Source organism: Capricornis sumatraensis, chromosome 23 (assembly GCF_032405125.1).
Source record: "Capricornis sumatraensis isolate serow.1 chromosome 23, serow.2, whole genome shotgun sequence".
NCBI lineage: Eukaryota > Metazoa > Chordata > Mammalia > Artiodactyla > Bovidae > Capricornis > Capricornis sumatraensis.
The window spans coordinates 18,562,556-18,581,040 of NC_091091.1; positions in this window are offsets into that span (position 1 = coordinate 18,562,556).

An 18,485-nucleotide genomic window follows, 5' to 3' on the forward strand; every position below is an offset into this window, starting at 1 on the left:
TTCACAAACCAGATAATCACAAGGATGTGATCACTCACACTCACCAAGAGCCAGACATCTTGGAAAGTGAAATCAAGTGGGCCTTAGGAAGCATCACTACGAGCAAAGCTGGTGGAGGTGATGGAATTCCAGTTGAGCTATTTCAAATCCTAAAAGATGATGCTGTGAAAGTGCTGCACTCAATATGCCAGCAAATTTGGAAAGCTCAGCAGTGACCACAGGACTGGAAAAGGTCAGTTTTCATTCCAATCCCAAAGAAAGGTAATGCCAAAGAATGCTCTAAGTACCACATAATTGCACTCATCTCACAAGCTAGAAAAGTGATGCTCAAAATTCTGCCAGCCAGGCTTCAGCAATATGTGAACTGTGAACTTCCAGATGTTCAAGCTGGTTTTAGAAAAGGCAGAGGAACCAGAGATCAAATTGCCAACATCCACTGGATCATGGAAAAAGCAAGAGAGTTCCAGAAAAACATCTATTTCTGCTTTATTGACTATGCCAAAGCCTTTGACTGTGTGGATCACAATAAACTGTGGAAAATTCTGAAAGAGATGGGAATACCAGACCACCTGACCTGTCTCTTGAGAAACCTGTATGCAGGTCAGGAAGCAACAGTTAGAACTGGACATGGAACAACACACTGGTTCCCAATAGGAAAAGGAGTACGTCAAGGCTGTATATTGTTACCCTGCTCATTTAACTTCTATGCAGAGTACATCATGAGAAACGCTGGGCTGGAAGAATCACAAGCTGGAATCAAGATTGTCTGGAGAAATATCAATAACCTCAGATATGCAGATGACACCACCCTTTTGGCAGAAAGTGCAGAGGAACTAAAAAGCCTCTTGATGAAAGTGAAAGAGGAGAGCGAAAAAGTTGGCTTAAAGCTCAACATTCAGAAAATGAAGATCATAGCATTTGGTCCCATCACTTCATGGCAAATAGATGGGGAAACAGTAGAAACAGTGTCAGACTTTATTTTGGGGGGCTCCAAAATCACTGCAGATGGTGACTGCAGCCACAAAATTAAAAGATGCTTACTCCTTGGAAGGAAAGTTATGACCAACCTAGATAGCATATTCAAAAGCGGAGACATTACTTTGTCAACAAAGATCCGTCTAGTCAAGGCTATGGTTTCTCCAGTAGTCAGGTATGGATGTGAGAGTTGGACTGTGAAGAAAGCTGAGCGCCGAAGAATTGATTCTTTTGAACTATGGTGTTGGAGAAGACTCTTGAGAGTCCCTTGGACTGCAAGGAGATCCAACCAGTCCATCCTAAAGGAGATCAGTCCTGGGTGTTCACTGGAAGGACTGATGTTGAAGCTGAAACTCCAATACTTTGGCCACCTGATGCAGAGAGCTGACTCATTGGAAAAGACTCTGATGCTGGGAAAGATTGAGGGCAGGAGAAGGGGACGTCAGAAGATGAGATGGTTGGATGGCATCACGGACTCAATGGACATGGGTTTGGGTAGACTCCGGGAGCTGATGATGGACAGGGAGGCCTGGTGTGCTGTGGTTCATGGGGTCGCAAAGAGTCGGACAAGACTGAGCGACTGAACTGGAACTGGAACTAGCTCACTCTCCAGGCCTCTGTGTTCGGAGTTCAGAAGCACAACGAATAGGGGCAGAGAAAGGAAAACAACACAATTCCCTCCAATGTCTCTTCTTCTTCCCTGACTTGTTTTGTTGTTAACAAGTTTAAAATTCAATATAATTTAAAATTCAGTAACCTCATTGGATGTAAAATAAATAAATAAACACCCTTTTATTTATCAAAGAAAGCGATGAAGAAACTGTGACATTTCTGCCACAAAAGTGAAGACTGAATAGGCTTCTTTGCCTTGTGAGTTAGTGCTACTTACAATTATACTCTATACCAAGTTTTGAAGCAAAAAGAAGAAATTAAAGAGACTGTCTAATATAATAAATATTGCATATATAAACAGGTTTATGTAATCCTGTTTGCATTTTCTCTGTAACACTTGGGTGCAAGAAACTAACTTAATCCCTCAAACCCTCTCATGATTGGTCGAAATTCACCCTTCCCAAGTTGGAAGACCTCTCCCAATGGGCTTATCAGTACCACCAAAGATGTTTCCCTGTCTATATCACAGATCACAGCCCAGACAACTGTGGTCTAATCAAGAATGATCCTCTTCCACAGGTAATATCCATTATCTGCCAAATAAACTTAACTGTAGTCCCGAAAGTTGCCCAAGCAGCTCCATTTATCTGTTTAACTGTGCCATTTATCTATTGCTGTACCTATCACAGAACACCCCCAAAAGTAATGGCTTAGAACAACCATTGTACTGTTCACATTTCCTGTCCTTTCATGGCTGAGTATGATGTTAGCTGTGAATTTTCCATATTTTGACTTTATTATGTTGAAGTACTTTCCTTCCATTCCCACACTCCTAGTTTGTTGAAATTTTTTTTTTAACTATGAAACGGTATTGAATTTTATCAAATGCCTTTTCTGTGTCTATTGTGATGACCATGTGATTTTTATCCTTTATTATATTTAACATGGTGTATCATATATTAATTTATTTTCATATGTTGAACCATTCTTGCATCTTATCCTTGCTTCCCACTTGGTCATGGTGTATGAGCTGTTAGATTCAGTGTGCTAATATTTTGTTGAGGACTTTTACATCTATATTTATCAGAGCTATTGGCCTATAGTTTTCTAGTGGTATCTTTGTGTGGCTTTGGTATCAAAGTAAAACTGACTTCATAAAATGAGTTTAGAAGTGTTCTGTCCTCTTCTAGTATGTGGAAGGGATTGAGAACAACTGGTGTTAATTCTTCTTTAAGCACTTGGTAGGATTCATCAGTGAAATCATCTGATATTGGACTTTTCTCTGTTGGGAGGGTTTTAGCTACTAATGCAATCTCTATGCTTATTACAGACCTACTCAGATTTCCTGGTTCTTCATGATTCAGTTTTGTATGTTTCTAGGAGTGTATCCACTGCTTCTAGGTTATGCACTTTGTTGTAACTGGTCATAGTAGTCTCTTATGATCTTTTCATTTCTATGGCATCATCTGTAACTTCTCCCCTTTTATTTCTTATTTTATTCATTTGAATCTTCCGCCTCTCCTAGTCAGCCTAGGTAAGGGTTTGACAATTTTGACTTCCTTTTTTAAAAAAAAAACTCTTGGTTTCACTGATTTTTTTTTTTTCTAAAGTGGTATGTTTATTTTAAACTTAAGTAGTTTTGGTGAGCTTGTTTTCCAAGAGGATTGGGGCAATTTGTACTCTGTCTGGAAAAGGTGGGGGGTGATATGGTTCTCTATCTGGAAGAAATTTAAGTTAGAAACTTGCTTTGCACTATAACAATAAATTCCATAGAAATTAAATATGCAAATTTAAAAAGAACAATTAAAATAGGAGAAAATAAAAGATAACATTCGTTTAACCTTAGAATGGAGTTGGTCCTTTTAAGAAAGACTGAAAACTTACACACCATGAAAAGAAAATTTATGGATTCAACCACATGAACATTTAAAACACCATAAACAAAGCCCAAAGATAAATGAAGAGACTGGGAAAGAAATTGGTAACATACAAAAAAGTGTAAACATTACTATGAATAATTCTTTCCAATTAATAAGAACCAAATATGTAAATAAGCTAACTGAAAAATGGACAAAAATAGGAACAAAAATTTTTAAAAAGAGGACTAATAATAGTCAATTTATGAAATGTTCGTCCTCAGAGATAGAACAAGAAAAGACACACTCAGCCACCACACTTGCCCTCTGAGATGGAGCACACTGTCTGTGGAGTGTGCTTCTCTCTGAATAAACGCACTTCTTAACTAAAAAAAAAAAGAAAGAAAGACTCACTGATATACCTAGTCATCACTATAGCCTGTAAGATGGGCCAAATGGAAAATATTGCTAATGTCTAATGCTGTTGAGTAATAGACGCTCTTGGTCACTCTGACAAAGAATTCATTTTAAGTAATCAATTAGGCAATTGTACTTTCACACCTTACTTTTTTTTTGTTCATTGACTGTATTTCCAAGCAAATGGTATTAATCATATCACCAGCTGCTGAATGAAGGTGTGAAACAACATGAATCAGACGCCGAGCACTGAAGCTTGCTCATAGTACTAAGTGACAGAAGTGAAGCTCCTTCTTCCACTTTGCAAAATTTTAATGCGGTTTTCACAATTCAAGGAAAAAAAATTAGCAAGAAAAAAATTAATGTTCTCATATTCTTTGCTGATTCTGCTGCTTGTTCTGGAACCTAATTATGCAACCTGTATTGCCGTTCACTCCTGCCAAATGAATCTTATAACTAAGCACTCCACAACAGCCTGAACTCTAGTTTCAAAATAAAGCCTTTCATTTTATTTCCTTCTTTATTTGCAAGTAAGAGAAGAGGAAGTCTCACAGGAAATTTAGGAGGAGATTTTGATCCACATAAAGAAAGAAGGCAACACAGTCCAGAAAGGGAATACAGATCCACCGGGTTGTCCTACGGTGCAGACCAGTACAGTGTCAGCTAAGGGAGGCAAGACCTCAAAAACCAGAAAGGATGTACATGTGTGTCAGTTGCCACTGGACTTTGTTACAGATCATTCCTAAGAGGTTTTGTCCTTTTGTCCAGCCCCTTTTCCGAGGTCACAGATCTCGCAGAAGAAAGATCCGTCTGGTGGAGGCTGACCACTAGGTGGCACTGTGCACTGGTGGGTGAACCATCCCCTTCCCAGCTGAGACAGGGCTCCCATTTCTACAGATAAGATCTTCTCAGGCCTACCAAATTACAACTCTCCTTCAAAACCCATAAACTCAGTTAACTTTAAGAACCATATCATTTTTATCAAACAAGAAAGAATTTTGATTTGTGGCATGAAAGGGACTTCCACTCTAAATACTTTTTGGAGTAAGTTCTTCCCTATTTAGTTAATGTAACTAATGAGCCTGCACTCTGGATCCCAAGAGCCTCAACTACTGAGCCCACGTGCCATGACTACTGAGGCCTGTGCACCCTAGAGCCTGTACTCTGCAGCAAGAGAGGCCACTGCAGCGGAAAAGCCCACACACTGCAGCGAGAGGAGCCCCCATCTTTGCAACTAGAGAAAGTCCATGCACAGTAGTGAAGACCCAGCACAGCCAAAAATAAATAAAGATTTAAAAAAATCTGAAAAAGAAATACAATGGGGACCTAAACCTACCAGACCTTAAAGCATGCAATAAAGCCACTATAATTAAAGCAATTGGTACAAATAGATTGACAGCAGAATTGAACAGAAATTCCAGAAAGAAATTCTAGTAGACATGAAAACTTTTTTGTATACAACAAAAGTGGTATCTGAAATCACTGGGATAAATAAATGATATGAGGAAATCCAGGAACCTTTTGGAAAAATAAAATTCCGTACCTCACTGATGGATAAGAAAAAACTTCAACCCGATCAAATATCTAAATGAGAAAAAGAAACACTTTACCTACTAAAAAAAAAATGGTTAAATTTCTTTTTAACCTGAGTATGGAAGAAAGCTATCAAACTGATTCACGATCCAAGAACAATAAAAGAAAAGATTAATAAATTCAACTACATAAACTTTTGAATGGAAAAAATAAAAGAATACCATAAACAAAATAAAAAGATAACTGATTAACTGGGAGAAAATATTTGCAACATGCGTTACAGATAAAGGACTAAACTCTTAAATTGAGGAATAAAGGACCAAAAACTCAATTAAAAAAAAAGAGGGAAAATGATATGAACTGATAGTTCACAAAAAGATCTACAAATGGTCTTTAAAGTATGCAAAGTTGTTCAAACTCACTTATAATTAGGGAAGTGCAAATTGAAGCTACAATGATATATCATTTGTCACCTATTAGATTGGGAAAATTTGGGGGAAAAATGGAAAATGACACCACATTCTGTCGATAAGGCTGTGGGGAAACTGGTACTCTCATACATCACTGATAGAAATCAAAATTGGTACAATCCTTTTATAGGGGAATTTGCCAATATCTGACAAAATACATATGTACTTACCTTTTGTCCTAGCAATGCCACTCTAGGAATCTACCCTGAATTTATGCCTCCGTCAATATGAAAAGGTTGTTCACTGCAGTATTGTTTGCAATTGCAAGAGATTGGAAACAACCTAAATTCCCCTACATAAGCGAGTGTTTGAATAAATTATGGCATATTCACACAGTGAAGTACTTTGCTACTGTAAAAAGAATGAGGAAGAACTGATATAAAATGATTTCCAGGATATTTCACTAAATGAAATAAGCAAAATGCAAAGGAACATTTCCTGAGAAACACTTTTATCATGGTGACATGAAGACCTCTGAGGAACTTCCTATAAAACAATCATAACTCGTAAAAATTATCAAAAACACACGAACACATTTAAACTCTGAAAATCACCCTAAGGTCACCCTTATATATCCTACCTTCCTTGGGATGGATTTGCCAAGCAAAAGAGCAATGGAAAGTCTCACCACTGAAGCAGTGAATAGATCTGATTATATAAAAAAATTTAAATCATATATGTTAGAAGGATCTTAAAACCATAACATTATTTTAAAAATAAAGATAACCAAATGTGAAAAGCATTTGCCATGTAGAAATAAATGCAATGTGGAAATAAAAACCTATTCAGATGAGGGCTCCGAGCTTTACTGAGCAAAGAAGTCATCACCACCACATGCTTTTGGCACAGATTCTGTCTCGGGAGTGGGGAAAGCCTTATGGTGAAAAAATAAAAAGCTTAAGGTGTGCTTTGATGAGCCTTTCGGACAGAGAAGCTGGAGGCGGACTAAGTAGAAGCAGGGTACCTTACGAGATTAGTGTGGGGAGTATGTTTGGCTTTCTCTGGTTGGTCCTGAGTTGGAAACTGGGGAGAAGAAACACAAAGGAAAACTAATAGTCCTTGTTCAACTCTTGATGGTCCTGGGTCAATTTCTACAGAGGTTCTGGTTTGGTGGCCTGGACTGGCCACCACAGAGGATGTGGAACAGAATTCTGTTGTCATCCCTGGTCTGGCCACTGTCTCTTTTTGTTTGTTTGTTTCATAGTCTGTGTACTCAGTCTCTCAGGAGTTATGGTGTGTAATGGGAGAAGCTTATAAAACAGGAACAAGAAAAATTTAGAAGTCCTCAAAGATTAAACGGTCAAAATACACAAAAACACAATTTAATCTAAATTCGGAATTAGAATTAACAAATTCCGTAGGTTCAAATCATGGTTAAGTTTGAACTCTGATTGATTGTCAATGCTCAAGAAAAAGGAGGAAGATGATTCAATTCTATTCTTCCCTATTATGAGTGTATGTCATAGGGAATGCAGACCTTTATTCAGATGGTCTTATAAAGTGGGTTAGGATGACTTTGTCTTCGAGAAACAAAGAGCAGAATAAATTATGACCCACAGAGAAACACTGATAAAGAGTTAGAGAAACTGATAGCATCAGCTACAGAAGATACTATTAATAGTTTATGGATGAGTTAAGATGGTGTTTTCAAACTATGGGTTATGATCCATTAGTAGGTTGTAAGATCAATTTACAGGGTAATCAGCATTTTTAAAAAGAAATTAATGGTAGAGAAAGAAATGGTTTTTTTTGCATTAGCAGTTTACTTTAGAACCCAAATTTTGGGTAAAATGTGACTTCAGTGTAAGCATTAAAATAATCCAACCTCACAGTAGAAGTAAATAGAGATAATTCAAGATACTGTTTGTCTAAATGCTACGACATCAAATTGAAAACTTCTGTGCATCAAAGTGCTAGGTAGGTAGAATAGGGAAAAGGAGTCCAAAATGGCGGTGGCTAAAAGACAAGGAAGGGAAAAGCCCGCGAAAATAGAGCAAAAGAAGGTCCGAGGACCAGAGTGAAGACTTCAGGTAGAACAAAGAGCACTCCTGGCTAAGCCCAATTTGCACAGGGCAGGCCTAGGGGGGAGAAAACATATAAAAGGAGGAGCCAAAGCGCTTTCTCTCCTGCATGCGTGTGCTCTCTCTCCCTCTCTGTCTCTCCCTCTCTCCCTCCCCCAGGCACTTCTCCACTCTCTTCTCTTCAAGTCTTTGGGTTGGCATGCCCTCACCCTTCGAGGATGGATTCTCCTGCTATCTTCTAAATAAAATAGAGCTGTAACACTGATTTACCTGAGAGCTATAACACGGTTTGTCCAAGACCCAAGAGCTGTGATGCACTGAGGGCTTTAATGTCTGTCGCTCCAAATCTTTGTTGTGATGAGACAAAGAACCGAGGAACATACACTTGCATGACATCTATGGTGCTGTGACTCGGATATAACCTGGCTGAAACAACCTCCACGCGGGAGAGGCCAGGCACAGCAGGAGCCCAACTCAGCAAAGCTCCCGCAGTAGAGGCAGAACGTGAAGAAAATCCAGCGCAGGGGAAGAAGGCCCATCGTGCTGGAAACCGGAACAGCGGAAAACAAACTCAGCAGAAAGCTCACGTGGCCCAGTCTCAGATCCCAGAAGACCTCTGGTTAAGGTAAGAGGTCCTCGCTGGAGGGACATGCCTAACGAAATCTTAATTTCTTTACAGTCTCTCCTTTCTTGTTCCCTCAAACCTCCTGCCAACAGGCGGGCGGCAGGGGGCACAATTGAGGGACTCTGGAGAGGCTACTCCTCAGCATGTCCCAAAGGCGCTATCTGCTGAGCCCCAGTAGCTGTTACACAAGCCAGTGGGTGTTCTTCTGTCCTTTCTCTTCTCTGTGCCAAGGATCAGACCAATGAAATTGTGAGCACCGGTCAGATATTTAGCAAATTTTCCAGTGGGCTATGAAGGGGATTCCTTGGCACGTTTTTCCCACTGTTCTTTCCTCCTGTCCTTCAGCTCTCTCCTGGGACTCAAGCTCGGCCAAAACTAATGAAATTCAGGCCCTGATGTCTCATTGCAAAAATTCATTGAGAGACAATGAGATAAGAGGTGGATTTTAGGATCCAGAGAGAAGCCACTCTTCAGGGTGTGAACCATTGCCAAGGGCAAGGGCTGGGGCCATGGAATTAGGCCTGGCTAGGTTTTGTGAATGGGTGGAATTCATATGCTAATGAGTGGGAGGATCATCCCTACCATTGGGGAACCACCCACTCCTCCCTCTTTTGCCTTGGAGCTGTCCTGCCACCTCTGGGTGTGTCTGTTGGCTTAATTTTACTTTTCATCTTGGACCCAGTTGGTTTTGATTGTTTACATTATCCCCTTGTGCTATGTCATTCTTTCAAAGGTTGTGCTCTGCCCCCTTCCCTCCTGTTTCATGCTCTTTGCCTGAGCCCCATCCAGACCCACAAGGTTGCCTCTACAATCTTCTGGAGAGACAACCAGAAAATAGCTGGCCTTGGGAGCAAAATACTGTATAATATCCAACCTCCTAATCCTACCCAGTACTGGTCACACTGGAGATCTTGGGGACGCCCAACTCCAGTCCAGGGGTCCCAGGAGGTCATCACGCCTTGACCTGCCTAGGATCTGGTCCTCGAAATGTTTTCACGCCTCAACCTGCTCGGGGATCCGCTAGTCCCAGGGGTCCCAGGAGGTCGTCACGCCTCAACCTGCCCAGGGACCCAGTTCTCAGGAGGCCGTCACACCTTGACCTGCCCAGGGATTCTATCTCTAGGAGGCTGTCACGCCTCAGCCTGCCTGGGGATCTGCACCCTGACCTGGGGACTCCTGGCTCTCAGGTTGCAACAGTTCTGGGTAGGATAAGCTTCAGAAAAACTCACCCCTAAGGAAGTCCACCCATGGAAACAGAAGGAAGCGTATTACTTGTGGGACTGTGCCCAGTCTCAGCAATAACTCAGGAGCCCAATGAGAACCCCATTGCCTTTCTGGAAAGGCTAAAAGAGGCACTCCGAAAGTTTGCCAATCTGGACTTAGACTCTTACGAGGGACAGGTGATTTTAAAGGACAAATTCCCGTTCCAATGTGCATCAGATATCAGAATTAAGTTACAACAGCTACAACAGCAGGACCCCGCTGCCTCTTTAGATGAGATGGTCCAAACAGCCACCAATACCTTTTATAACAGAGAACAGGATAAGGAGGCCAAGGCCCAGGAGAAGGAGGGAAAGAAAGAGACAAGGCATGCCCAGATGCTGGCTGCCCTCCAGAGAAGCCCTATGGCAAACCCCGAGTCCTTGAAGGACAAGGCACGAGACAAATGCCTGATCTGTAGACAGGCGGGGCATTGGGCCAAAGAGTGTCCAAACCATGACAAGTCTCCTAGAACGGCTTGCCACAAATGGCATCAACTGGGACATTGGGCGGCACTCTGCCCTCGGGACCCAAGAGCCTCAAGGTCAAGTGCCAAGCCTACCCTCATGATGGTTCAACAGGACTGAAGCGGCCTGCTCCAGCCAGCCCGCCTGTCACAGATAACCATCACGGGGCTGGAGCAAAGAGTGCAACTGGATGTGGAAGGTAGGTCCGAGAATTTCTTGGTTGACACAGGGGCTACCTACTCTGTCTTGATCTCCTACTCCGGAGCCTTCTCCTCCCAAACCCGTACCATTTTGGGTGCTACAGGAAAAGCAACTACTTAAAGATTCACCAGAGCACTTCTTTGTTGCTGGGATGGACAAATATTTTCCCACCAGTTTCTGGTGGTCCCTGAGTGTCCTATTCCCTTATTGGGAAGAGATATACTCACTAAACTGGGGACCACCCTTGTGATGGGAAGCTTTTCAGCCCCTAGGCCTCTACAGCTCCTGGTTACTACTGAGGAACCCATTACACTTTCAATAGAGAGGGATCAAAAACCATGGGAAGACAAAATTAACCCCCAGGTGTGGGACCAGGGGATTCCCGGACGAGCTTACCAAGCCGAACCGGTCATCATTGTCCTCCGAGATCCCACTTGGTTTCCTAACCGGAAACAATACCCTCTCAAAAGAGAGGCTCGGAAGGGACAACAGCCTTTAATAAATAAATTCCTTGCTTGTGGGCTATTGGTCCCCACCAGCTCGCCATGTAACACTCCAATCCTCTCAGTAAAGAAAAAAGACGGAACCTGGCGAATGGTTCAAGATCTCTGGATCATAAATGAAGCTGTGGTCCCCCTCCATCCCACAGCACCGAATCCCTATGTATTCTTGGGAGAAATCCCACCCAGTGCCAAGTGGTTTACAGTCTTGGATCTCAAAGATGCATTTTTTTGCATACCACTGGCTAAAGAATCCCAATATCTTTTTGCCTTTGAGTGGGAGGCCCCAGGAGAAAAACGCCAACAGATGACTTGGACAGTATTACCTCAGGGGTTCAGAGATAGCGCCCACCTGTTTGGACAGGCCCTTAGCCAGGATCTCCTAGATCTGGACCTGGGACCTAATGGGAAAATATTACAATATGTAGATGACCTACTAATCTGCTCTCCAGATGAGAAAAGTGCCCAACAACATGCAATTCAGGTTCTAAACTTCTTGGCAGAAAGGGGATATAAAGTCTCCCGTGCTAAGGCACAGATGGTCGTGACAAAGGTCACTTACCTGGGAGTTCAGATTACACACGGGTCCAGGAGGCTGTCCTCTGATCGGATACAAGGAATCCTCCAGTTGCTCTCCCCCACGACTCGAAAACAATTGTGAGCTTTCCTGGAACTAACTGGATATTATAGAATCTGGATACCCAACTATGGTCTAATTGCCCAGCCCTTATATGAAAGCTTAAAGGGATGAGACGATTCAATCCCACTGATGTGGGGAACTCCTCAAAAGAAGGCAGAGGCTACACTAAAACAGGCCTTAACTTTAGCACCTGCCTTGAGGTTGCCAGACCCAGAAAAAGCATTCCAACCTTATGTCCATGAAAGAGAGGGAATAGCTTTGGGAGTGTTAACTCAAAGGTTGGGATCTGAGCCCCAGCCTATAGCTTACTTATCCAAAAAGCTTGATCCAACTACCCGAGGCTGGCCCCTCTGCCTTCGAAATCTTGCAGCTATTGCAATCATGATAGAAGATGCTTTAAAACTCTCCTTGGGGGCAAACTAACTATTTTTACCAGCCACCAAGTAAAACAACTCCTAAATGGGAGAGGCCATTTATGGATGTCTGGGTCGCCAAGAGTTGGGCATGACTGAGCGACTTTACTTTCACTTTTCACTTTTCACTTTCATGCATTGGAGAAGGAAATGGCAACCCACTCCAGTATTCTTGCCTGGAGAATCCCAGGGACAGAGGAGCCTAGTGGGCTGCCGTCTATGGGGTCGCACAGAGTCGGACATGACTGAAGCAACTTAGCAGCAGCAGCAGCAGATCAAAGAATCCTCAGATATCAAGTAATGCTGATGGAAAATCCAGGCCTCACTATATCCCCTTGTGAGGTTCTTAACCCAGCCACCCTCCTGCCTACCCCCGAGGGCTCTCTCCCCTTTCACTCTTGTCTAGAAACCTTGGACCACTGGACAAAACCCTGAGAGGGATTGTCAGAAGATCCTCTGACCAATCTTGAGGAAATCTGGTACATTGATGGAAGCAGCTTTGTCTCGGATGGAAAAAGAAGAGTCGGGTATGCAGTAGTCTCCAATTTTGAGACCATAGAGGCTAAGCCTCTGCCACCAGGTACTTCAGCCCAATTAGCTGAGCTCATAGCCCTGACTCGAGCTTTAGAGCTGGGAAAAGGAAAAAGAATAGCCATTTACACTGATTCCAAATATGCCTTCCTGGTGCTACATGCACAATATGCTATTTGGAAAGAAAGGGGCCACTTGACCACCCGAGGGTCCCCAATCAAATACGGTGATCAGATTCTTCGACTCCTGGAGGCAGTCCATCTGCCCACCGAGGTTTCAGTCTCCCACTGTAAAGGACACCAAAAAGGGAGCACAGAAGTGGCACAAGGGAACCAAGCAGCTGATCAGGCAGCTAGGAGAGCAGCGTTACAGAACCATGACCTAACAGGGGTTGCCACCCTAGTTCCACAGACTAATTTGCCAGAAACTCCTTCCTATACTGAAGGTGAAACTCTTAAAGCTAAGAGCGAGGGCTTTCAAGAAGATCATATGAGGTGGCTCCAAAAGGAGAGACTCCTTTTTCTGCCTGGGAACCTCCAATGGAAGTTGGTTAACTCCTTATATGCCACTACTCATTTAGGAGAAAAGGCCCTCCAAAGATTACTAGAAAGGTCCTTCAGAGGAACAGGCTTCCAAACAACTATAAGACAGGTGGTCTGTTGTCCCACTTGCCAATTAAACAACCCCCAAGGAGCTCGAAGACCCCAGCTGGCCCAGCCCATCCAACAACATGGGGCCTACCCAGGAGAGGATTGGCAGATGGACTTCACCCAGATGCCAGTTTCTCAAGGGTATAAATACCTATTAGTCATGATAGATACATTCACAGGATGGATTGAAGCTTTCCCACCCAGACTGAGAAGGCTGAGGAGGTGATATAAAAACTGGTCCATGAAATCATTCCAAGATTTGGTCTGCCCAGGTCATTACAAAGTGACAATGGGACCTCATTTACTTCCAAGGTCACCCAAGGGGTCTCAAAAGCATTGGGCATTACTTATTATCTCCATTGTGCCTGGAGGCCTCAATCTTCGGGAAAAGTAGAAACAGACAATCAATTCTTAAAATCAGCTATAAAAAAAGATAACCCAGGAGACATCCCTGGGGTGGAAAGAGGCTTTACCGATAGCTCTCCTCTGCACCCGCATTGCCCCTAAGGAACAGGCTGGTCTTGGTCCTTATGAGATGCTATATGGGAGACCTTTCATTTCTGTCAATGACCTCTTCCTAGATCCAGAGGTTCAGACCCTCCAGTCTTATACCATGACCATTGGGCAAGTCCAACAGGATATACGCTTGTGGGGTATAAACCAGCACCCAAAAGATTCTAAGAAGTCACCACTATATGCTCCAGGGACTCAAGTCCTAATTAAAGTCTGGAAAGATGGGTCCCCAAAAGCTCAACTCCAGCCCACATGGAAGGGCCCCTACACTGTAATACTTTCTACCCCCACAGCAGTCAAGATACCAGGACATGACTCCTGGATTCACTACTCACGAGTCAAGCCATGGAAGAAGACAGAAGAGGACAGTCAATACACCTGTGAGCCCCTGGGAGATCTCAGATACCTATTCAGGACTACCAATGAGTGCCATTCTAATGAACACCCCCAAAATCTGGTTTCTGGGGATAAGATTTCTCAGGATAGCTCTAAAGAGCCAACACAGCTTGACAGAGATTGTACTCCAAAATAGACAAGAGATAGATCTTCTGATCCCTGAACAAGGAGGGACTTGAGCCATCCTGGCGATGTGAATTTAAAATTGACTAATACCCCTATTAGTCCTTGTTATGCTACATTGATGATGCTTATGATTATTCCATGTACCGTCAATTGTCTAACCCGTTTTGTCTCTGCCCAGGTCAACAAGCTACAACATGCAGTGCCAGTTCAACAAAGATATAAAACTCCAGCCGACCACGAAAAATATCACACACCCTTAGATGGACACCACTATAAGGACTCTGAGGCTTGAGACTAACAAGAGGGGGAGGCCCAAAAATACCCCTCGCCACCACAGTTCAGCAGGAAGTAGCCAGAAAGACCTCGACGTCCCTATTCCCAAAGAATTGGCCCTCCCATCTCTTGAGGGGGGAATGTTAGGTAGGTAGAATAGGGAAAAGGAGTCCCAAATGGCGGTGGCTAAAAGACAAGGAAGGGAAAAGCCCACGAAAATAGAGCAAAAGAAGGTCCAAGGACCAGAGTGAAGACTTCAGGTAGAACAAAGAGCACTCCTGGCTAAGCCCAATTTGCACAGGGCAGGCCCAGGGGGAGGAAAAAACATATAAAAGGAGGAGCCAAAGCACTTATCTCTCTTTCTCTCTCCCTCCCCCATGCACTTCTCCACTCTCTGCTCTTCAAGTCTTTGGGTTGTCATGCCCTCACCCTTCAAGGATGGATTCTCCTGCTATCTTCTAAATAAAATACAGCTGTAACACTGATTTACCTAAGAGCTATAACACGGTTTGTCCAAGACCCGAGAGCTGTGACTCTCCAAGGGCTTTAATGTCCGTCGCTCCAAATCTTTGTTGTGATGAGACAAAGAACCGAGGAACATACACTCGGGTGACAAAAGGATACATTCAGCAGAGTTACCTACAGATGGGGAGAAAATATTTGTAAATCATACTTCTGATAAACTCTTAGTATCCAGAATATAAACAGAACTCCTATAACTCAACCTCAGCAACACCAAAAACTAAAAACTCAATATTAAAAATGGGAAAAGGACTTGAATAGACATTTCTCCAAAGATGATATACAAATTGTCAACAAGCATATAAAAAACACTCAACATCATTAATCATTAGAGAAATGCAACTCAAAATCATTCCCGCCACCAAAAAAAAAAAACAAATTAACAAGCATTGGCAGGGATGTGAAGAAACTGTTGTACTTTGTGTAACTTGTGTTATTAACTTCTCAAAACTATTAAATGATAATGAAACAAGAGGAAAGTGGGCAAGGCACAACCTTTAAAAGAATGACATAGCCTAAGGACATGATATAAACTGATTAGAACAGAGTAGGTCCAAGATGGCAGACAAATCAACTTCCACTAGACCTTGAGCCTTAGTAAAGTGCTCATTGTAACACATCAGCAAGCTAAATGACATACCCACAGGCACCATGGCAGTTTCAAGGCTGACCATAAATTCAAAAAGTGGGCAGTACCACAATTACTAGAAATCCCCACCCCTTCCCTGAAATAGTGGGAAACTCTTCCCACTCATTCAGTTCAGTTCAGTTCAGTCGCTCAATCATGTCCAACTCTTTCGACCCCATGAATTGCAACACGCCAGGCCTCCCTGTCCATCACCAACTCCCGGAGTTCACTCAGACTCACGTCCATCGAGTCAGTGATGCCATCCAGCCATCTCATCCTCTGTCGTCCCCTTCTCCTCCTGCCCCTAATCCCTCCCAGCATCAGAGTCTTCTCCAATGAGTCAACTCTTTGCATGAGGTGGCCAAAGTACTGGAGTTTCAGCTTTAGCATCATTCCTTCCAAAGAAATCTCAGGGCTGATCTCCTTCAGAATGGACTGGTTGGATCTCCTTGCAGTCCAAGGGACTCTCAAGAGTCTTCTCCAACACCACAGTTGAAAAGCATCAATTCGGCACTCAGCTTTCTTCACAGTCCAACTCTCACATCCATACATGACCACAGGAAAAACCATAGCCTTGACTAGTCAGACCTTTGTTGGCAAAGTAATGTCTCTGCTTTTGAATATGCGATCTAGGTTGGTCATAACTTTTCTTCCAAGAAGTAAGCATCTTTTAATTTCTTGGCTGCAGTCACCATCTGCAGTGATTTTGGAGCCCCCCAAAATAAAGTCTGACACTGTTTCTACTGTTTGCCCATCTATTTCCTATGAAATGATGGAACCGGATGCCATGATCTTCGTTTTCTGAATGTTGAGCTTTAAGCCAACTTTTTCACTCTCCACTTTCACTTTCATCAAGAGGCTTTTTAGTTCCTCTTCACTTTCTGACACAAGGGTGGTGTCATCTGCATATCTGAGGTGATTGATATTTCTCCAGGCAATCTTGATTCCAGCTTGTGTTTCTTCCAGTCCAGTGTTTCTCATGATGTACTCTGCATATGAGTTAAATAAGCAGGGTGACAATATACAGCCTTGACATACTCCTTTTCCTATTTGGAACCAGTCTGTTGTTCCATGTCCAGTTCTAACTGTTGCTTCCTGGCCTGCATACAGATTTCTCAAGAGGCAGGTTAGGTGGTCTGGTATTCCCATCTCTTTCAGAATTTTCCACAGTTTATTATGATCCACACAGTCAAAGGCTTTGGCATAGTCAGTAAAGTAGAAATAGATATTTTTCTGGAACTCTCTTGCTTTTTCCATGATCCAGCAGATGTTGGCAATTTGATCTCTGGTTCCTCTGCCTTTTCTAAAATCAGCTTGAACATCTGATTCAAGCCCACTCATTAGCCTATAAGATTTTTTGTTGTTGTTCAGTCACTGTCACGTCCAACTCTTTGCGACCCCAAGGACTGCAGAACGCCAGGCCTCCCTGGTCTTCACTATCTCTCAGGGTCTTTTCCAGTGAATAGGCTCTTCACATCAGTTGGCCAAAATATTGGAGTTTCAGCTTCAGCATCAATCCTTCCAATGAATAGTCAGGGTTGATTTCCTTTAGGATTGACTGATTTGATCCCTTTGCTGTCCAAGGGACTCCCAAGAGTCTTCTCCCACATCCAAAAACTCACAATCCCTGTCTTGGGGCCACTCTCACTTTTTGAGATGGCCCATGCCAAGGCTGAATATTGTCACCCTGCTTATTTAACTTAAATGCAGAGTACATCATGAGAAACGCTGGGCTGGAAGAAACACAAGCTGGAATCAAGATTACCGGGAGAAATATCAATAACCTCAGATATGCAGATGACACCACCCTTAGGGCAGAAAGTGAAGAAGAACTAAAAAGCCTCTTGATGAAAGTGAAAGTGGAGAGTGAAAAAGTTGGCTTAAAGCTCAACATTCAGAAAACGAAGATCATGGCATCTGGTCCCATCACTTCCTGGGAAATAGATGGGGAAACAGTGGAAACAGGGTCAGACTTTATTTTTTCGGGCTCCAAAATCACTGCAGATGGTGACTGCAGCCATGAAATTAAAAGACGCCTACTTCTTAGAAGAAAAGTTATGACCAACCTAGATCGCATATTGAAAAGCAGAGACATTACTTTGCCAACAAACGTCTGTCTAGTCAAGGCTATGGTTTTTCCTGTGGTCATGTATGGATGTGAGAGTTGGACTGTGAAGAAGGCTGAGTGCCGAAGAATTGATGCTTTTGAACTGTGGTGTTGGAGAAGACTCTTGAGAGTCCCTTGAATTGCAAGGAGATCCAACCAGTCCATTCTGAAGGAGATCAGCCCAGGCTGTTCTTTGGAAGGAATTATGCCGTAGCTGAAGTACTTTGGCCACCTCATGCAAAGAGTTGACTCATTGGAGAAGACTCTGATGCTGGGAGGGATTAGGGGCAGGAGGAGAAGGGGACGACTGAGGATGAGATGGCTGGATGACATCACGGACTCGATGGACGTGAGTCTGAGTGAACTCCGGGAGTTGGTGATGGACAGGGAGGCCTGGCGTGCTGCGATTCATGGGGTTGCAAAGAGTCGGACACGACTGAGCGACTGAACTGAACTGAACTGAACAGTCCTTGTCTGTGGAGTGTGTTTCTCTCTAAATAAATCTACTCCTGTAAACGACCCAATCAAAAAATGGGCCAAAGAACTAAATAGACATTTCTCCAAAGAAGACATACGGATGGCTAACAAACACATGAAAAGATGCTCAACATCACTCATTATCAGAGAAATGCAAATCAAAACCACAATGAGGTACCACTTCACACCAGTCAGAATGGCTGCGATCCAAAAATCTGCAAGTAATAAATGGTGGAGAGGGTGTGGAGAAAAGGGAACCCTCCTACACTGTT